We start from the raw sequence: 6,317 nt of genomic DNA, 5'->3' as shown, positions 1-6,317 counted from the left end.
CATTGAACTCCAATAATCTTGGACAAATTGGATCGTTGAGTACATTTCCTTTGTATGTTCTAGTATGTTAATGCAACTAAGCATAACTCCAGTTGAAAACTCTAGAATATTGTTTGTAGGAAACCCATCTATTTGATTGAGGGTGATGAATGATGAGTTAGTACCACTCACTATTGCATATATAGATCCTACTTGGATATTTATGTAATGAATATCTACAATTTTGTTGAAGAAAATCATATCTACCTCAATTTTATCACAATCTATAATATCAGAGGAGAAGAATTTACCTTCTCCATAATGGGTCTTGAATGGGTGAATCTCTTTTTTGGCTATAATGTAACCCCTTCTTAGCCACCTTTTTTGATATGAGTTCAAGTTTCTAATCAGAGTAATACTAGAGTTGATTTCTTTATTCTTTAACAAAGATGATATCCCAAGCACCAGTCTTTGGTAATGTAGTTGTGAAACATCAATTTTTCCAAGCACATCTTTCAATGCAAAACCCATGTTTGGTGCATATAATTCTAGGCCTTATTCCTTGCATATGTAGATGGATTCACCAATAATATCATGATTCAAACAAGTAATGTCTATTTCAAAAACAACAATCCACCTACATGATCACATTGAGTTCAACTATTATACATTGTAACATATCACATAAGGTTGGATTTATAAATGCTTTTGTATTAATAAATAGAAAGTATTGGATATGTTTATAAAAGTACATACCTAATTTGCAAATACTAGGGTAACCATATCCTTTAAGTAACACTATAGACCCCTTTACAATTTCTCCCAAGCCAACATAATCATTATATTTCTTTGGAATGATTTATTTTTGTTTGGGAACTACATTAGAGAGGTCCATTCTATATTTATGTGAAGAACCTCCTTATAGCAATATTGTGAGAATGCTCGAAATAACAGAATACAAAGTGATAGCAGAACTCAGAATGAATCTACTGATCGCAGGCCACTTCGAGGGGGTAACCTCCTTTGAGCAAGCTCAATACAATAAATTCGTTCGTGCCCATCAAGGGCCTCAACCTATTCTTATATACTGGGTACGATCTAGAAAAGTAATACTACCTATGCATGTGGGATAATAAAATATACTCACGGGATGACTTACAAAGCATATGCGTCCAACAACACTACTCTAACAAAATAAACAGAAGGAACACACAGGTTCCTAACATCCCCTCTCCCTTAGAAAAAAGCTTTGTCCTCAAAGCTTAAGGTGTGGAAATTGTTGTTGAATCTGAAGAAGAGGTTCCCAGGTAGCATCCTCTGGTTGCATGCCATGCCACTGAATCAAGACCTCAGAGATGGAGCGAGAGCGAAGCTGGCGAGTGTGCTGGTCAATGATTGCCACCGGCTCCAGGATAATGGATCCTTCCGTATCCATTTCAGGGAGAGTAGTTTGTGCTCTGACAGTGGTACCCAGAACTTTCTTTAGACAAGAAACATGAAAGACTGGATGAATGCGGGAAGAAGGAGGAAGTTCCAGTTTATAAGCAACTGAACCAATCTTCTGCAGAACCTTATAAGGCCCATAAAATTTTGGGGCCAGCTTATGACGCCCTTTCAGCTTTAGGGAGGATTGTTTGTATGGCTGTAGACGAAGAAAAACCATATCCCCAACTTGAAATGAGCGCTCAGAACGGTGTTGATCTGCTTGCTGTTTCATCCGATTACGGGCCATGTGAAGATTATCCTGTAAGGTACGAAGAATCTGATCCCTGCTGCGGAGAACTATGTCAACTGCCTGGACTGGTGAGCTGTTGGGAGTGTAGGGAAGGAGCACTGGAGGTGCCTGACCATAGACTGCTTCATATGGAGTCATTTTAGAGGTAGTGTGGTAAGAGGTATTGTACCACCATTCAGCTAAAGGGAGCCACTTGGCCCACTGATGTTGCTGTTCGGAAGTGAAGCAACGAAGATAAGTTTCCAAGCATTTATTGACAATTTCAGTTTGACCATCAGTTTGTGGGTGATAGCCCGAACTCATCTTCAGTTTGGTGCCAGTTTTCTGAAACAGTTCAGTCCAAAAATGACTGGTAAAAGTTGCATCACGATTAGAGACAATGGAAGAAGGGAGTCCATGAAGATGAAATATCTGGTCCATGAAGATTTGTACAACAGAGGAGGCAGTATAGGGGTGGCTGAGGGCACAAAAATGACTATATTTCGAGAGACGATCAACCACAACCAAGATCACTGTCTTGCCACCGGATTTAGGAAGCCCTTCAATGAAATCCATAGAAATATCAGTCCAAATCCGTGTAGGGATGGGCAATGGTTCGAGCAAGCCAGGAAGGAGGGTCGTTTCACCCTTGTGGCGTTGGCAAGTATCACATTCAGCCACCATCTGTTGAATCGTCTGTTTCATCCCTTTCCAAAAGAAGTTTCTCCTTGCTCGCTCATAAGTTTTGAGGAAGCCTGAGTGCCTTGCTGAAGGAGAAGCATGGAGTTCATAAAAAATAGCCTGATGTAGAGCTGGGTTCTGAGGAAGCACTAGCCGACCCTTGTATCGAAGAGAAGCACCATCCCAAGAGTAATGTGGTATAGCAGAAGGATTATTGGCTAGCTGGTGAATGATTTGAGATAAAGAAGAGTCACTGTCATAGCCCTGCTGAACAGACGCTAACCAATTGGGAATGGGCATAGAAATAGCGGAAAGGGAAGCTTGATTATCAAATGTGCGAGAAAGAGCATCTGCCACAATATTCTCCTTACCCTTCTTGTAGGTGATCTCATAATCATACCCCATGAGTTTTCTGACCCATTTCTGTTGTGTAGGAGAGGATACCCGTTGTTCCAGGAAGTATTTCAGACTTTGGTGATCGGTTCTGATGCAAAAATGACTCCCTAAGAGGTATGGCCGCCACTTCTGTACAGCATGCAAAATAGCCATCATTTCTTTTTCATAAGTAGAGAGGGCTAGATTCTTACCAGAGAGGGCTTTGCTAGTGAACGCAATAGGATGGTCATCTTGCAGGAGAACAGCACCCAATCCATTGCCGCAAGCATCACTCTCAATAGTGAAGGGTTTGGAAAAATCTGGCATCGCGAGAACAGGTGTACTGCACATAGCCTGTTTCAGTTGTTCAAATGCAGTCTCAGCAACAGGGGTCCAGGAGAAGGCATCCTTTTTTAACAGAGCTGTCAATGGTGCTGCAATTTTCCCGTAATCTTTGACAAACTTGCGGTAGTAGCCAGTCAACCCCAAAAAACCCCGAAGGCTCTTGAGAGTTTTAGGATGCGGCCAAGTTTTCATGGCATCTATTTTTGTAGGATCCACCCGCACTCCATGGTGTGCAACAATATGCCCGAGATACTCCACTTCCTCCTGGCCAAACACACATTTAGATAGTTTTGCACAAAGTTGATGATCAGAGAGAAGTTGCAAGACAAGCTCCAGATGATGGAGATGCTCAGCCCAAGTTTTGCTATATATGAGGATATCATCAAAGAAGACCAGAATGAATTTCCGGAGGTATGGTCGAAATATGTTATTCATCACTGCCTGAAATGTTGAAGGAGCATTCGTGAGGCCAAAGGGCATGACTAAAAATTCATAGTGACCATCATGTGTGCGGAAGGCAGTTTTAGGTATATCCTCCTCATTAACCCGAATTTGATGATACCCAGAACGAAGATCTAACTTGGAGAAAAAATGAGCCCCATGAAGTTCATCAAGAAGTTCATCAACAACTGGAATGGGAAACTTGTCCTTTATAGTGAGATGATTAAGTGCTCGGAAATCAATGCAGAGTCGCCATGACCCATCTTTTTTGCGAACAAGCAGAACTGGAGAAGAAAAGGAACTGGTACTAGGGCGAATAATACCTTGCTTCAGTAAGTCACGGACAAGTATCTCGATTTCGGTCTTCTGATGAAATGGGTAGCGGTAGGGCCTGATGTTGGGCGGAACACTGCCAGGAAGGAGCTGAATACGGTGGTCCTCTGGACGAGAAGGAGGTAATCCCACAGGTTCAGCAAATATACCAGAATACTTGTCCAAAATGTGTTGGAGATCGACAGGAGTGCTAGAGACTGCTGATGGCTGCATCTGAATGGAATGGAGCTGAGCGATGACAACATGTGAATTCTTCTTAAGAAGTTTTTCCATACGGTGTGAACTGATGATGCTGAGAGACCCTGGTTGTAAGCCTTTCAAAGTGTGTTGGTGCCCCTCGGCTGAAAACTGCATCCAAAGTTCAGCAAAATCCCAGAGAATGGGGCCAAGAGTGCATAACCATTGGGCACCCAAAACCACATCACAGCCACCTAAGGGTAAGGCAAACATGTCAGAGCGCATGTTATAATCTCCAATAGAGAGACGCACATTGCGACATTTCCCTTTACAAGGTAAAGTGCCCCCATTGGCAATCATGACTTCAAAGCTAGAGCAGGGATGGATAAAGCAATCAGCCTATTTGGCTATTCGTGGATCAATGAAGTTATGAGTGCTACCAGAATCAATGAGTATAGTAAGAGGGATCTTCTTGAAGAAACCCTGGACCCGCATGGTTTGTGGAGTAGTGACTCCTGCCAAAGCATGGACAGATATCTCTGGTGGAGCTTCTGGTGAAGGAGATTCAGGCTGGTGAGGCTCAACCTCATCATCCACTGTTTCCTGAGCATCTACATATTCTTCCAGTTCCGGTGGAGAATCCACATCCAAGAGATAAAGCTTTTGCTGAACACATCTATGGCCCCGAGACCATTTCTCATCACAATTATAACAAAGCCCTTTGTCTCGCCTGACTCGCATCTCTGTTTCAGACAAGTGCTTGATCGGAGTAGTTCTGGGAGCTGGTATGACTGGAGGGTTGTGAGAACCTATATTTTTGAATGGAACAAAATTAGATCTGGAGCGTTGTAGAGCACTAATCTTGTCTTCCGCTAACTTAGCCAACCCAAGGGCTTCCATCATTGTAGTAGGTCAAAACATTTTGACTTCTGAGCGAAGTGCATCCTTCAGACCACTGACAAAACAACTATGAAAGAATTCATCAGACAAGCCCTCTGTGTAATTAGCTAATTTTTCAAACTCTGTCTGGTATTCTCTTACAGTGCCTGTTTGACGCAGTTTAGTGAGTGCTCCTGTGAAATCATCAAAGGAACTAGGGCCAAAGCGCTCCAAAATGAGGGTGCACAATTCTCTCCACGTTGGGCCTACATTAGCCTTGATGTACCAACGGAACCATTGAAGAGCTTCATGTTCCAAATGAAAAGATGCAAGGGGGACTTTGTGGTTATCCAAAGTATTATGCAAGCTGAAATACTACTCTGCCCTATAGATCCATCCAGTCGGATCAGAACCATCGAAGCGTGGAAAATCAAGCTTTGGTCCACGGACATTGCTAGAAGAGGACCCAGTATCTCCTGAATGGTTTCGGCTCATGGCTGACTGCTGAAAGTTAAGACCCAGAATTTTGTCATCCAGATCTTGAAGTTTGGTTTTGAGGGATGCAATTTCCTCTTCCATGATTTTTGCTCCTGTACGCGTAACAACCATAAAACAAGGTTTTTTTTTTTTTTTGGAATGGGTAGAAGATGAGAAACAAAAACTTTTTTAATTACGAAAAACTTGGATTTGGGTAAAACTCATATAGGAAATGGGTGTTCGACGGGTGGTGGGAGACTATCTGGGGATAAGGGAAAAAGAAAAATGAGGGTTTCAAGGGTAGGGAGGCGAAATGAGGCGAACAGTCCAAGAGGGATAAGGGAGCAAAATGAGGAATTGAATCTTGTGGCTCAGTTTGGTGGCGATTGGATGAGAGGTGAAAAAGATAGGGCAAACCCTAAAATTAGATAAATGAGGGATTTAGGGCTTTGATATGTAAAATTTGGGGTTGGGTCGCCAAGGAAGGAAGTATGCGAAATGATATTGCAGACGTTCTGCGGAAGTATGAGCAGAAACAGAAAGCAAACAAGGAAGCTACGACTAAAAAACAGAAAAATTTTTACTCTTTTTTTTTTTTTTTGAACTGTCGACTTAGAAAAATTCACTCACAGACAGAACAACTGAAAAGAGTTATTGCAATAACAAGAGATATTAGAAGTGAGAGGAACCTGAAGGCCACGACAGAAAAAAAAAAAATTTGATGTAATTTCCACCCAGCGAGCCCAAGAGAGTGCTCTGATACCAGATGTGAAGAACCTCCTTATAGCAATATCGTGAGAATGCTCGAAATAACAGAATACAAAGTGATAGCAGAACTCAGAATGAATCTACTGATCGCAGGCCACTTCGAGGGGGTAACCTCCTTTGAGCAAGCTCAATACAATAAATTCGTCCG

The sequence above is a fragment of the Cupressus sempervirens genome, chromosome 8 (genome assembly GCF_028749045.1).
Source record: "Cupressus sempervirens isolate cs-2001-9-10 chromosome 8, ASM2874904v1, whole genome shotgun sequence".
In the NCBI taxonomy this organism is placed as follows: Eukaryota; Viridiplantae; Streptophyta; class Pinopsida; order Cupressales; family Cupressaceae; genus Cupressus; species Cupressus sempervirens.
This window is presented reverse-complemented; position numbering follows the sequence as displayed.